Raw genomic sequence first — 15,455 nt, forward strand, 5'->3', positions numbered from 1 at the left:
TTGTTAAAGTCTATTTCCTATAATAATTTAGATTTTATTTTAAAGCTGCTCCCTGGGCAATATTTAAAATTAAGGTTTGAGATGCCTACAAGGTGCCAATTCTTTATGTTCAGGACATCAGCTCACCCAGGTATTGATCTGGTGCACCACTTTCCCTTCGTCCCTTTTGTAAATAATGTGCTGTTATGAGAAGCCCTGCCTATAATGAAGAATAGGCATTCCCAAGACAACCCATTGCAGTCTTCTCATTATCTCACAAAAACTGCATAGATAAACAATTTCTAGCAGCAACCAATCAAATTCAAATCTACCTTTAATGTAACTGGTGATAGAGAAGTTAGTAATATTGCACAAATTTCAGATTGTACACTGCAATGAACTATTGAAGATATCTGTGTTCTGGTTGCAGGACATCATGCAAAACTCAAAAATTAACTTACGATCGCATAATGCTTGCTTTATAATATTAGTAGCACACTAACATTGCTCCCAAACCTTTCTTTCTACCATTTATTTTTCTGAGATTTACATTTAAAAAGGAGTATTCAACAATATCATAGCTTCACACATTTAATTAGGCACAGTTGATACAAAATAATGATGAGTTTCGCTTCTGTGCTCTGTACATTTTAAAGCATAACAAGAACATTCCTTAACTTCATATTAGACTCCTGAATTCGATGCACAGGGTCAGGTTTTTATGATAAAAAAGAGTATACAATACCTCTTTCAGGCTATTGTTCATCATCTTTGATGAAGAGCTGACGAATACGGTTTCCTAAAATTAAAAAGAGAAACAATTATCAGCATATATGAATAAATAAATGCTGATACCAGGTTTTATGTATTACTTTCTGTCTTGGGGTTAAGTATTAAGTACATCACATACTCAGACTATCAGTTAGATGTATGAACTGTCTTCCTAGGAACAATATTTTTTGCACCTGGCACATATGTCATATGTCATAGTGGGGAAGCCTATTACATGTTTTATTGCATGATTAAAAAAGGGAGGAGAGACTAGTGTAAAGGAGAATTACTTCATGTAGGTTTTACCCACCTGGGCGGTTCATTTATATCCGGATTTTTATGTCTAAAAGTGATACATTGTCTTTTATGATAATTTATAATATATTGTAGGCCTGTAATTGTTAGGCATAACTCACCGAAAAGTTGGCTGATAATAATATTTGCATGTTGTACATGACCTAGAACATTAATTCTTTGCCCCACTGTAATGCAATAAATATTGTAACCAATAAGGTAACAACATGTATAATAAAGACCTAGTAGCAATGCTTTTTCATAGACATATATAAAAAAATATTATGCTAGTCTGTTTATGTGTAATTAAAGGGACATGAGATTATTACGTGGAGCAGGGGGTAAATCGGCGATTCAATGTGCAAAATCATGCACTAAAAAATAAGCAATAATTATAGTTGGGAAATTATAATTATAAAGGGCAAGGTGGCTCTTCTATCTTTAATTTATTTTCTCCAGGACCATTAGAATGAAAAAATATGAATGATAAAGAAGGAATGCTACCCAGCTACTTACCACTGAATGGATACCATGAAAAACTCTAGGCCACCAGCTAAATACACAGGTAAAATACATAAATGTCAATCTATATCTACCAATTGACAATTTATTTTTGGGGTTCATCAGATTAGTTTCCTATGTAAAATTTCCCCATTCAGCCCACCTATTGGACATTGAACCAACATTATTACATCAAAAGTTGGAAAGTTTCAGTGTGATTTTACTGATAATCATAAATGTCTAACAAAAACAAATACGTTGGCAGGTAAAAAATTAAAGTAATATTTCAATTGTGTATTCAGCTGTTTAGTTATTATTATTATTATTATTATTAATAATAATAAACAGGATTTATATAGCTCTACTTAAAAAGACAGTGGTTGATTTTAAAAACTAAAAATCTCCCCAAACAAAACTATAAGTTGTAGGTAGAAGTTATTGAATAAAAATCCTATGTTCTTTTTTTGTTAAAACAAGCATTATCATTCAATAGGTAAAGAAAGGAATGAAAATCAATAGGTGTTTACGACTGAATGTCAGTAGCTTCAAAAAGTATTAAATAAAGGCCATTTAAGTGATTTTGAAGACACAAATACCTGAGTCATATCTTGATCCTTCTCCAAAATAGATTATTTTGGCAGTAAGCTGAAAATAATAGCCTTCTAAATCTTTAAATAAATAGAACTATGAATCACCCCTAAAAATAATAAAGTCTCTATGTTGGGCTAATGTTAATATTGTCTATAAGACATTTATCATAACCCCCACACACCCCGTATTCTGCAGAACTGTCCCATTGTTCCTGGTTGTCTCCTGCAGCTGAGCGGAGGCACACTTGTTTCTATGCTAGGCCCCTGTGGGTTGGGTAATCATATCTAAGACTGACAGATTCTGTTTTGTTCCAGCACCAGAAGGAGGAGGAGGGAGAGCAGTAGTGTACAGACTTTACAGCTTGCAACAACAATGTGTTTTTTTTTACTGACATCACTGTTCTTTCACACCCCTAGCTACCCCTATACCTACCCTATTGTTCCCTCTGTCCCGTTAGGCAATATTGTCCCATCCCCTGTTTCTGTTCCCCTGAACTGAGCATTTACCTTATCATCCCGTGCTGAACACTATAACTCCGTCATTTCCCCACACTATGCAGGTTTTTCTCTACCCACATTGGCTCCCAACTCTGTTTAGACCATTACATGCTATTCTCCAAGATGGTCATCTTTAATACCATATGACTAAGTGATCCCCCACATAAAGATTTATTAGATTTCTTTTCAGATTTGTTTCAAATTCCAAGGCTTCTTTAAACCATGATTCAAATTCTTTGCCCTTCCTTCTAAAGTGGGAAACTTTTAACATGGTATGTGTTATATAGATTCATACTATACTAATTAGGGTGGCTTAACTCAAAAAAACCTAAGTGGTCCTAGATCTCTGCATTGCATATGGAGATACATAATACAGGGAATCAGTATAAATAATAAATAAATAATATATATAATAAAGAATATAAATGAGGTGACTGCCTAGGTACTTGTATGTTGTCTGGGACTCTGAGAATGGCAGGTTTAACATCCTCCCAGACAAGCATTTGGCTGGTGACAGATTTCCTTTAAATCTCTGGAAACATTTTGAAAATGCAAATTTGTAGAATATATAAGAAGTGTCTTGCCTGGAGACAAAATTGGTACGTGATATCAAGTTCTTTTAGATTTCACATCACATTGCCTAATCAAACTCAAACCGTGAGGCACTGGAAATTTGCATATGAAAAAATACTTAAAATAGATATAATATGTGATATATAAGGTGCATAAAGCACGAAATATAAGTGAATCATAACATGTCTTAAGTTAAATGTGATGTCTCTGTTGCATGCTGAAGAAAGCAATAGTCTTGCAAAATGCCTTTTTCTAGAGATAAATTGCTAATCTAAAATTTTTTTTAGCACAAGCGGTGATTATAAGGTCAAAATAGAGCAGTTTATGTGTATTCTGTGATTGCTTATCTAAAGGCAACTGTAAGAAAGAATTCTGAGATACTGAGAAATTTCCATAAAAATAAAGAAATCTGTAGAACATTCAATCAAGTATTAAAAAAAAAACTTATCTCTATTGTACCATTTTCCAAGCAATGCTCATCTTCTAAGGAAAGTTGCGTGCCTGGATAGATATTGAATGGGTTGTTTAAGTAAGCTCTACTCAGTGGCTGGTAAAAAGAAATGATTTTGTATAAAGATTGTACTGTAAAACCCAAATGGTTGACCAGATCATACTCTGCTCAGCCTCAAGTTGCTTTCCTGGGAGTACAGAGAACAGCAGAAGTGTGGAGCAAATTTTCTACCATGGCCACCAGCATATGTGAAGCTCAGTACATTACAGGAGGATGATTGCGAACAGGCACATATGATGTCCCTCGTGCAATAAAACCTATTTATCTGCCTGTTCTCAATCTTCTGGTAATTTACTGAGCTATGCATGCAGAGTAATACACCAGGATATACTGGGTATGATATGGGTATAACGAATACACAATCTGTCTGTCATTTTTATATGTGGCACCCCAGTTCCAATTTCATGTTTTCATAGACCACACTTTTTAATTTAGGATAAAATAGGGAAGTATTCTCTACTTTTCCAAAAAAAAAGGAAACTTGTATTTTTTGGGATGTTTAAAGCAGTGCCGTGTGTCACTCAAAGGAAAAGAAACTTCCCCCAGAGTAATGTCTTGATGACAGAACCGGCCCACTCTCCCATCGCAGGTCTGAGCCTGCATGTTCAGAGACACAACAAGCCCACCTCTCTGAGCCTGAGATGTGTACCGGAGACGTGTGGTTGCTTTTTGAACACCAGGAAAATTGTGTCCATGCTTTCAGATTGAGTATTTTAGGTCCATCACTCCCCTATTCCTAGTCCCATCCACAAATATATATATATAATGTTATAGTAATTCAGTGATTGCAGAATAAATAGAGAAGATTCCTTCCAAATGTAAATTTTCTGCCTCTTCCACTAATACTATTATAAAGTATTTATATAGTAGCTACTTTTTGAACACCAGGAAAATTGTGTCCATATGATTGGGTATTGTGAATCCCACCTACTCAAAGGAATCTCTCTGCCTTCATATCAAACCCTCTCAGTTACCATGCGTTAACGTTCTCTATACATCCCCTGAGGAAGCCTGTTGGCAAAATGCGTCGGGACAGGAGACGTTCTACTTGTTGTCACTTTGACTAACTAGGGATTATTATGTATAGCGAATTAGTCCTATATCCCGTGAAATGTGAACTGGGAAGGACCGCTTATATTCACTGAATGCACTTGTAATCTATTATCTTTGTGTATTTACTCTTGTAATGATAATATTTTGTATTGTGTACAGAAACACCAGCTTCTTTTGGTCTTTGTTTAAAAGTACTAATGTTAGATTATCACCACACTAATGACTCAATCCAAGAGCACCTGCAAATGAAAAATAACCCCAAAGGTATACATTAAAGGAGGTCAGCACTGATACACCAGTTTCCCATGCTTCATCTGAAGCTGGAATAAATTCACAAAAAACTGCCTGGCATCCTTTCTTCTAGTCACAAGAAACTCCTTCCTGTGCCACCGGGTATATTTATGTCAAATCTGCATCTCAGTATTATTAAAATAAGACTATACTTTGCTGAAACAAGGGATTTTAATAGCTGAACACACTGATGTAGAGCTTGTTAACTGCAATAAAAGTCAAACGGTAAGCCGTCAGATTCTTCTCAAATGCTTTGCCTGCTTCCTAAAGCAGTATTTAGAAATGCTGCCTAATGCATATATACTATACTAGTACTATAAATAAAATTATATCCACTAAAAATAATTTACTGCTAAATATTTTATTCCTAAAGCTACTACATTATTAATTACTGATTTGTATATATAAAATGTATACATTGTTAATAATGTCCCTTAAAACATTTGTTCATTTTTGTATAACCTCAGGAATCAACCTAGTTTTCTAATCCACTGTATCTGTATCATTTTTTTAAATATTGGACAAACCTGCGTACACAAATTTAAATCAAATTCTCTGTGTGCTATGGATGATTTACTCATTCATAGAAAAAGTCACTGAAAAGTTTGTGAGTAGCTCACCAGGTAGTAGTTCCAGCTTTGATGACTGGTGATTTGGCACAGAGGCGCATGACAAGTATAGTGTGGCTCAGTCAATTGCTGGCTGAGCAGGTCAGTCCATTGAGCTGTGGCATACCATTCCTCGGTGGCTGTAATGGGTTATATGGTTAGCTAGCCAGATTTGCTCCAGCCAGATAGTCTTTTAAAGAACATGGCATCTTCCCTAATAATAAACCCAGAAGAAGGAACGAGACCTTCTTGTTAGGAAATGGGGCAGCAACTATGTGTTCCCTCTGCTATCTGTAAAAGGACCTTTGGATTATGGTTTGCCAAAGAAAGAAGTGGGCAAAAAATACCCTTCTCTCTCAAACTCCCAGTGGTGGCAAGGGCCAATATTTTGGGAGAGGGTGCTACCCCCCCAATGAAACCCCTATATTGTGGGGGTTTGCAAGAGGGGGGTAATATGGAAGCTGGAAGCTCCCTTTAATAAACAGTCCAAGATATCCTCCACATAAACAGGGTGCTGTCTGTATGAAGTTTCTCTGAACACTCTGGTTGTCTCCTACATTCTAAAGAAAATCCCAACTGGTAGGAAAAATTGGCCTTTGAGATATTAGATTGAACGGGAAAGTTAGTAACATGACTGTAAATTGCTGCATGATACTTGCCTCTATATAAATACTTTATATTAGTATTTGTGGAAGAGGCAGCCAACTCAAATTTGGAAAGAAACGTCTCCATTCATTCTGTGAGAATTGAATAGCTATTACAGTATATACAGTACATTTGTGGTTGGGACTAGTAATAGGGAAGTGGTGGAACTAAGGTCAGGTTTTGGATTTAGCACAGACTGACTGATGCAGACTGAGATAAATTGATCTCTTTTAGGTAAAACACATTTACAGCTTTTTATACACTGCTGGATGCCCTTTTTTTCTCTGCCAACAGTTCTTTGAATGGTTCATGTGATTGCTTTTGAATTTGTGGATTTGTATAAACTTACCATAAGTGCAAACTGACAAATTTTTTCAGTTTAAGGTCAGTGGATCTGGTAATTCTGAAATTCAATTTCAGCATAGTGCATTTATGTCTTTTTCCCCATTTACAATTGGAAGTTTCTTATTCTAGTTTTTAGAGAATCTAGCACAATGGAAAGTCTTTTTGTATTTTTTTATTTTGCTAATATACAAATTGATTTGCATTTGAAAAACATTTAGAGCCTTATATTCTTCGATTCCTGCACAGATCTAGAAGAATTACGTGCAAAAATAAATAGAACCTAAAGAAATTAGAAAGATTTATTTATTTTTCTTTTGGACTCTTCATGACTGGTATCACAGTATGGCAGTATACCAAAGGGGTCCCTGTTATTTGAAAGAATAGTGGTACAAAATGAATGCATGCTTTCCAAGCAAAGGTAAGTAAATGTAATAATTTAATGTTTTGCTTTTGTCAGAACATACTGCACACTGTTCATGTATTGTTATATACCTCTCTAGACATCTAAGCACATCTAGCTGCTCGTTTCATTATATTTCTTCAGTAAGAGAAAATCTGCAGCACTCCACAAGTTATTTATAAATTACTAATTTTCTGCAAGTTTAACAGTGCCTGGTTTTTCAGGTTGTTGTGCTGGCCCCTACCGGTTCATTTTTTGTGATTTTTTGAACCAAACAATACATCACTGTGTTATGACGTTATGTAAAGTTATGGATGAGTTCATGTATTTAGCCATTGGAAACAGGTAAGAGACGTGCCGTCTAGGTGACTGCTTTATTTGATTAGAAAAGGGTTTTTTCCCCACTTTGAAGACAAATTGATAGTTGCCTAATGGGCTTACAGAAAGTAAAACATGATAATAATATTAATAATAAAAAATACAATGTACATGACTGTGACAAGGCAGGACCCCCGGAGTCAGCCCCCCCCCCAGCCCCACCAAAAATACTTTGACAGTAATATTGGTTAATTGGCCCTCAGGCCTTTTATTAAAATAAACATAACTTTATCAACAATGATATAATCATAAATAAAAATAAAATACCAGTAAAACACATTAAAAAAACCTTTTCTTTAATACCATATAAACATAACCAAACATTCCCATTTATTAAATCTTCAACCAAATTTTAAATTCCCCAGTTACTGGTTCCCGAAGGCCCCAGAATTTTACCCCTTCTTTGGGTCTGCACCACCGTGATATATATGCACCCAGCCACAACCAACCAGCTCGGGAATGAAACCAGCGGTACTCTCAGCCCTTCCAGCCAAAAAACGTTTGAATCCTTTCAATAACAACCTAATACCATAGTCTCTCACCCCCACTGAAACATCAACCATCTAACTTCCCTCGAGGACCTCACCGCCTACACACCACCCAAGCCAAACACCTCCCAAAAACACTCAAAGGAGTGGGAGGGCTGGAAACATTTCTCTCTTCTTGTCCAGCTGCCAAATGCTTCTGACTTTTCCCCCTTTTCACTCTTCCTACCCTTACCCCACACTACGTCATATTTCACTCATGCTAACTATCTCCCTAAACCTCCCTTATAATTAACCCTTCCACTGCCTGCTCCCTATCCCCTCCCAGTCATGAAGGCCTTCCACTAACCCTCACTGAGTTCCCACACTCCAGGCCTTTCTAGAGCAAATTTAACTTTTTGTAACCTTGTTGCTTGTTGTGTGCAAACTTTATTTCTCTTGTAGGACAGTATGATGTGGCGGGTTTACAAATACCTCACACTTTTCTTTTACAAGGGACATTTATATGAAAATGTACACATTTTAGCAATCATTTTTAAACTACTGTTATAGACAAAATATTTAAAGCCCAACCCTAGGCTTATTTTTTTTAGCCCTGAGATGAAGGTATTACCTGCCCTTTTCAGAGTATCCCTTATCACTTAAGTGCAGGGTTTCTCAACTAGGGTTCCACGAAACCCTAAGGTTCCTCCTGTGGATGCTACTGTTTCCTTGAACAATGAGCAATTTGTGCCTCACATTAAAGGATACCAATGATCCTTTTGGCCATGGGTTAGGATGACATTTTTCCAAGTGATCACGGAGACATTCTTTTCACTGAAAACCATGTTATTGTACTTTGGGATGTGGATATAGGAATAGCAGGGTTCCGTAAGACCTGATGAAAGTAACCTAGTGTAATAATGCAGAACATAGTGATAATGCTACCACTTTAGCGCCACTTCCAGCATCATCTAGACCTGCCTATTGCTGGGACAAAGCTAGGAAGAAAAGACAACAATAAATAAAAAGTACACTGCTGGGGGCATCAACGAGGAGAAGAAGGACACCAAGGGAACGGGATGCAGAATCAGACTTTTCAAGCTTCTAAATTAGGATAACTTTAGTAATCCAAAATATTTTACATCATTTCATTCCACTAGTGTTTATTTTTTCTCCAAAGTTTCTCTCTACTGCCTATCAAATTTCAGTGGGGATGCTTGACACTGTTGTAGCCTATCTTTTTTAAATCTAGGACCCCATTCATGGCTATCCTCCATACACTGGTAGAAATATTCTTCTATCTTATACAGGATCTAGGGCCATAGGAAATATTTAGTATTTTTGTAATTTTGTAACTAAGTTACTATGACAATAGATTTGCATTTGGAAAATGTTTGTGCTCTATATTGTATCATTTAAACACAGATGTAGAAAAATTAGTATTTATTTATATAAATTTCCTCATCTTCTATCATAGTTTGACAATATACCAGGAGTTCTTATTATTCAGGGTTTACTAGCTGGGTACAGCATACTCTTATTTATTGGCATGGTGGTATAAAACGAATGCCTTCTTTTTGAGTGAAGGCAAAGTAAATATAATGTTGTAACATTTTGCTTTTGCTGGAACATACAGCACACTGTTCATGCATTGTTAATTACCTCTCTGAGCACAGCTAGCAGCTCTTTTCATTGTATGTCTTCAGCAAAGGAGAATCTGCACCACTCCACAAGTTCTTTAAAAATTAATAATATTCTGTGAGTTTAACTATGCTTGGTTTTTCAGGTTGTTCTTGTGCTGGCCCCTTGCCCGTTTATTTATTGTAATATCTGAACTAACCAATGCATCACTGCATAGTGACTTTTTAAAGTAGGACTAAATCCAAAAATTTTAAAAATTGTGATCCAGCAGGTCCTTTATTGCAGAAATAAAATCTATTTATGCAGCAAAATACCTTTACCTGCCCGATTGCACTTTAATAATTGTGCTCACCTGTCCCCATTCTGTCCATTCCCAATTATTTACTTTAAGGTCATTATAGAGGGCAAGGTGCGTCTGGAGGAAAATAAATTTAATCCCCAGATAAGGAAGGAATTCTTCACAGTAATGTCTTTGAAAATGTGGAATAGGCTCAGGCAGGAAGTAGTTTCAGCAAGTACTGTCGGAGAAGTACTTTAGGAAAAAGTTAGATGATTTTATTGAGGCACATAAAAAAACTGGGCATTAAAGTTTAAAAGAAATGACACCATAGACTGTTGATCCAGGTCACATTCGACTGCCTTACAAGATCAGGAAGGAATTTTTTCGTGTTGGAGAAAATTGAACCAGAGTTTTTTTGCCTTCCTCTGGACCAACTATGTTTATATGGTTTTATCAGGGATATATGTTTATTTACCTAGTGGTTGAATTCGAAGGACTTATGCCTTTTTTCAACCTAACTATGTAAAAAAAACACTAATGTATTCTTGACAGCTAGAATAGACAGAAAGAAAAAAACAATACCCCCTGTAAACAATCGCTTGCAATTTAAGTGTATATTTATCAAAGGATTTATTTATTAAAAAAAAATAGAAGAGATCTGATTGTCCAGATTGTCTAGCATGTCAGTGGGGCCAATGGGGTATAGCAGCGGTTCACAAGAAAATTTGGGTGGTCCGTGGCTCTAGCCAGTGCACCCCTTCTCTGGACAAAACCTACTCACTTTCCCATAGCAGGCTACGACCTGTGATGGGAGAGTGGGTGGGTTCTGGCATTATGACGGCACTCTGGGGGAGGTTTCTTCCCCTTTGAGTGACACACAGCGCATGCTGTCCATAAATTTTGTGGTCCATGACGTGAAATTGTGTGTGCTAAAGACATAGTAAGTTGAGGAATATATATATATATATATATATATATATATATAAATTGTATTTAAATAGATATACATAAAGAGCCATGAAAACCCTTCTTTGAATTTTTCTCTTACATTAACCTTATTACAAATAGGTAATTTCAAAACAATTATTTGTCTAATTTACCTTTATTTAACCAATAAACTTAACCTAATGAAAAATATAAATGGTATTTCTGTGCTTCAACAGTCTTCTATTCTCGTTACACAGGTAATACATATTAATGAGTTTTTCCGATATAAACAGATTTCCATTTGTTTATAGATTTTACCTATGGAAATGAAGTCATGAAAACATATTGCAGTGGGAGGTAGATTCAAATGCAAATCATATGTATGACTTTTAGGAACAGACATAGAAATGAACCACATAAATAGATAGAAAACCAAACAAAGCTCCTGGTTACTAATATTCTTTTCAAGAATCCAGGAGATGCAAAGGCATAAAAAAATTAAAATGTATCTCTTTTAATACGGCTGCCATATGGTAAGACTAGTTGTAGTACAGAACATGGGCTACATGTTCTGTACTGAATAACATTCCACTATGTGCTCTGTGCTGTACATTCTATACTAAACAGACCATCCTGTACACTGTGCCATACATTCTATACTTCTTACTACACCATACTGTGCATTGTGCAGTTCATTCTATACTTAAAGCAGAAGTAAATCCAAAACAAAAAACACCTTACCTTCAATCCCACAGATCAGTCTATCCATCGGGAGGTTTCTTCCATCGGGTCCCGCGTCATCCTGGTATCTGTCTTCAGCCCGGCGCAGAGGAAGCACGGGGTGCCGACATTTTGTCCTCTCTTCTTCTGGGTTCTTCTTCCTGCATCACCCGATCTCACACTGCACATGTCTAAGATCGGCAATTTCTTTCTATGGATAAAAGGGCTTGTTCTGTGCATGCCAAATATGTTTTGGCATGCGCTAAATGAGCCTTCCGGGATGCATGACGTAGGTATCTAGGGAGGCTCTGCGCTCCCATTCATTATTGATTGCCTAGGGTATTGTACTTAAAAAAAACACAAACAAAATTTTTACTTTGTTGTATACCCTTTTATGTACAGTAAAAATTCTGAGTTTATGTAAGCTTTAAAACAAACTATTATGTGCACTGTGCTGTATATTATATTCTTTATACTACACCATTGTGTGCACTGTGCTGTATATTTTGCAATTAGCACCACACCATTCTGTACACCGAGCTGTACATTCTATACTTCACAACACACCATTTTGTGCACTGTACTGTACATTCTATATTTAAAGCATACCATTCCGTACAATGTGCCGTACATTCTATACTTTGCACCACATGATTCTGTGCATTGTGGTATACACCCTATACCTAAAACCAACCATTCTGTGCACTTTGCTGTATATTATATACTTCTCACCACACCATTCTTTTCACTGTGCTGTACGTTCCCTACCTAAAACAAACCATTATGCACATAGTTCTGGACATTCTATACTGCATAATGTTCTCCTCTTTGCAGGTGCTGCACATTTTTAACTACATTACGGTCTCCCCTGTCCATTGTGGTGGATATGTAATATTCCATAATGCTCCTTGCTGTAAATTGTTTTATACTTTTCCATGGTCCTACTTATACTCTATAAACTGTAAATGCTGTAAATCTCTAATGTATTACACCCTATTCTATACATTTTGCTATGCATTTATTACTACCTAACATTTACATTCTTTAATAAATACCTTCCCTCTGTATACTGTGCTGTATATTCCCTATTGCATACCAATCTGATCCATACAAACTGCTCCGTACATTGCATACTTCATATAGGTCCTATGAACATCATGCAATACACTATCCGCCATGTCCCATCCACCTCACCTCATCATTACCAACCCTCCCCTCCTGGGTCTGAACAGGCAAATATTTACTAGCAGTAATGAAAATTATTACAGAATGACTCAGTCTTTTTTATACACTGAGAATTAGGGAAGACCACTATAAACAATTTCCAACATGCTTTGTTACATAATGACATCGACTTTCTAAGAATACACTGCTAATGTATATTTGAATAGGGCATGGCATAAAGCACTAGTGGTTATGTATTTATACCACCAGGTACAAAAATGATGGCAGAGGAGAAAAGTGATTTTTTTAAGGCTACCAAACCCAATAGCATGATCTTTGTAAAGCACTGTGTTATATAAATATTGATTTTAATGACAAATATAAGCCTTCACTACAGAATACTGATAGCAATATTTGTAAATAATTACTAAATAACTAATGTTGAAAAGAATGACCGCTGCTCACTATGTGGAAGCAGCAAGCTCTATTCAGCAACCAAACTTTACCTCTCTACAATCAATAAGGATTTTGAGCAGAATGGGACAGCTGCAGAGAGTCCACGTCTTCCATGCAGAAAGCCCTTCTCTTCAGCATAATGGTGAGTGAGGGTTTCTTGTTACTATGGGTGAGAGTACAGTTTGGCTTTGAAGCCCAATTCCAATGTGACCTAAAATTTGTAAAACATTGTAATATAGTTTATTTTTTTTTTATTTATTATTACTTGTAAATGGAAGGAAAGTAATATACAAAAATAATGTTTTTTAAAATAATAAGAAAAATGGATTTTTTTTATGGTTTTGTCAATGTTAAAGCAGTAAAATATTTAACTAGCCATAACATGTGGGAGGTTTATGTTTCATAGAGTGAATATATATACAGTATAGTATGGAAAAGTTAAATTTTATATTTTTAAATCGTATATTTTCCAACTATTTTATTTGAAAGAGCTGTTTTGCCACATCTCCTGATGGGGAAAAAAATCTAATAAAACAGAGCTATCACCATAATTTTTTATAGATAAGAGTACATAACCCTACAATAAAAAGTAAAATGTGCTTTTTAGCTTTAAATGCCCTTTTTTTTAAAATAAAAAAGCCTCTCCTCTTCTGTCTTTACCATCATGGTCATAAAGACTGAATGTGATCATAGCCTCGTCACATATCTTCGGGTTTTTCCGACATTCAAAAGGTGAACACGTGCACACTTTTTTTTTCTTTTTATAAATACAGCAGCATACGTCACCTAATCTTACGTCCGCGCATTGCAAAGTCAGGTGATGTAGGCAAAAGAAGCAAGAAGAAGGAAGAAGATAGTGGTGTCCGGCTCTTCCTCCACACTGGGATGAAGGAAGAAACCAGGACAGCGCAGGATCACTGAGGAGTGATCCGGAGGGATTGAGGGATCTGCAGAAATAAACAGAACTGAGGTTTTATTATCTTATTTTAATTTTAGTTCCACTTTAAGATGAAAGGAGGGGCAAGTGGGTACTTTGTGATAAGTGCTGGCTATGGTTTAAAAAATGTTTATGGTCAAGTAGATTTTAAAATTGATTTTATGCCCTACTTGCTCTTTACATTGCACACATATGCTTTCCTTGAAACAAACAAAATACCACTTAATTTTTGTGCCACTAGAAAGAGTCTCTCTTGTCCTATTTAACCGTTAAATAACTCTAATCGCCCCAATAAGCTTATTTGTTCCATTCTACTTTTAGCTATTGCTGATGCATTAGAAGTAACACTAGTTGTGTTTAAATAAAAGCTGTTCAAACAAGAAGAACATTCTTATTGTTTACTACATCTTTCATCTATGGATTGTAAAGAATATCAAATATGTTTCATTACATCATTACAAGAAAAAAGGGTTCTTAGTACCAAAATGCATTTTAGACACTTATGTAATGACAAGTTATTGAAAAATCAATAGCCCAGTACAACAACCGAGATGTAAAGTTTGCTCTGGTCCATAGGTTTACATGTGTGAGAGCTAAAGTGGTTGATCACTATATTTGTTATTTGAATCTTATATATGTACATGTTTCATAAGCTTTGTTTTTTGTGTAGATTGCATTTATATATATACAGTGATATACATATATTCTAGGGTATGTTGCTTACTTTGTAGTGATATACAATAGTTGTGCTTTATAGATCCTGCTCACAAGGAAAGTAAATGAGTGAGTTGATTTATTGAAAACAATGCACACCCTGAATGGTTGTTATCTCAACAGCGGTAAAGCAGATCAAAGCTGTGCACAGGTGCCACATTTTTTGTTTTCCGAGATAAATGTTTGTGATAATGTCAGCCAAGAATACAGAGTATGTACAGCTGCTCCTGGACATTGTTTAGTGATCCACCATGTTGATTGGATTAATAAAGGACCAAGAAAAACAATTGCTGCTGTTTCCATATGGGGAGAGATGCAAAAGAATTAATATATATTCACTTGATTGTTCTTACTGTTCCTGGAAAGAATCATAAATGATTGGTTCTAGAAACTACCACTGAGCATCTATATGCAGCATTACTGTAGTACCAACCCTGGTTGATCTACAAATATCTACACAAAACACAATAACATGAAAGAGGAATTGTTACAATATGAATGTCACATACCAGTTATAAATACTGCAATAAGCATACTTTACCCTAATTTTGCTAAAACTCAAACCACATGCAGAAATTCAAAACATTCCCCATGGGTCACATACAACTGCAGTTTTGTGGTATCTATGTTATTATAACCATGTCTGCATAGTTCCTGCCCCCACACTTATTTTACTGCAGGCAAAACATTTCTCCTGGAGAATCTCCCATGT

The 15,455-nt window shown here is 35.8% G+C and overlaps 1 protein-coding gene across 1 annotated transcript in view; it reads right to left on the reverse strand.

Moving 5' to 3' along the window:
- The window catches only part of HTR1F (5-hydroxytryptamine receptor 1F), a 122,630-nt gene that overhangs the window by 72,946 nt on the left and 34,229 nt on the right, over positions 1-15,455 (reverse strand). The window contains exon 2 of the mRNA XM_072431926.1: positions 725-778. The gene's annotated coding sequence lies outside the window, so the exon portion shown is untranslated. The remainder of the gene's footprint in view (positions 1-724; positions 779-15,455) is intronic.

This window comes from Pyxicephalus adspersus, chromosome 1 (assembly GCF_032062135.1).
Source record: "Pyxicephalus adspersus chromosome 1, UCB_Pads_2.0, whole genome shotgun sequence".
In the NCBI taxonomy this organism is placed as follows: domain Eukaryota; kingdom Metazoa; phylum Chordata; class Amphibia; order Anura; family Pyxicephalidae; genus Pyxicephalus; species Pyxicephalus adspersus.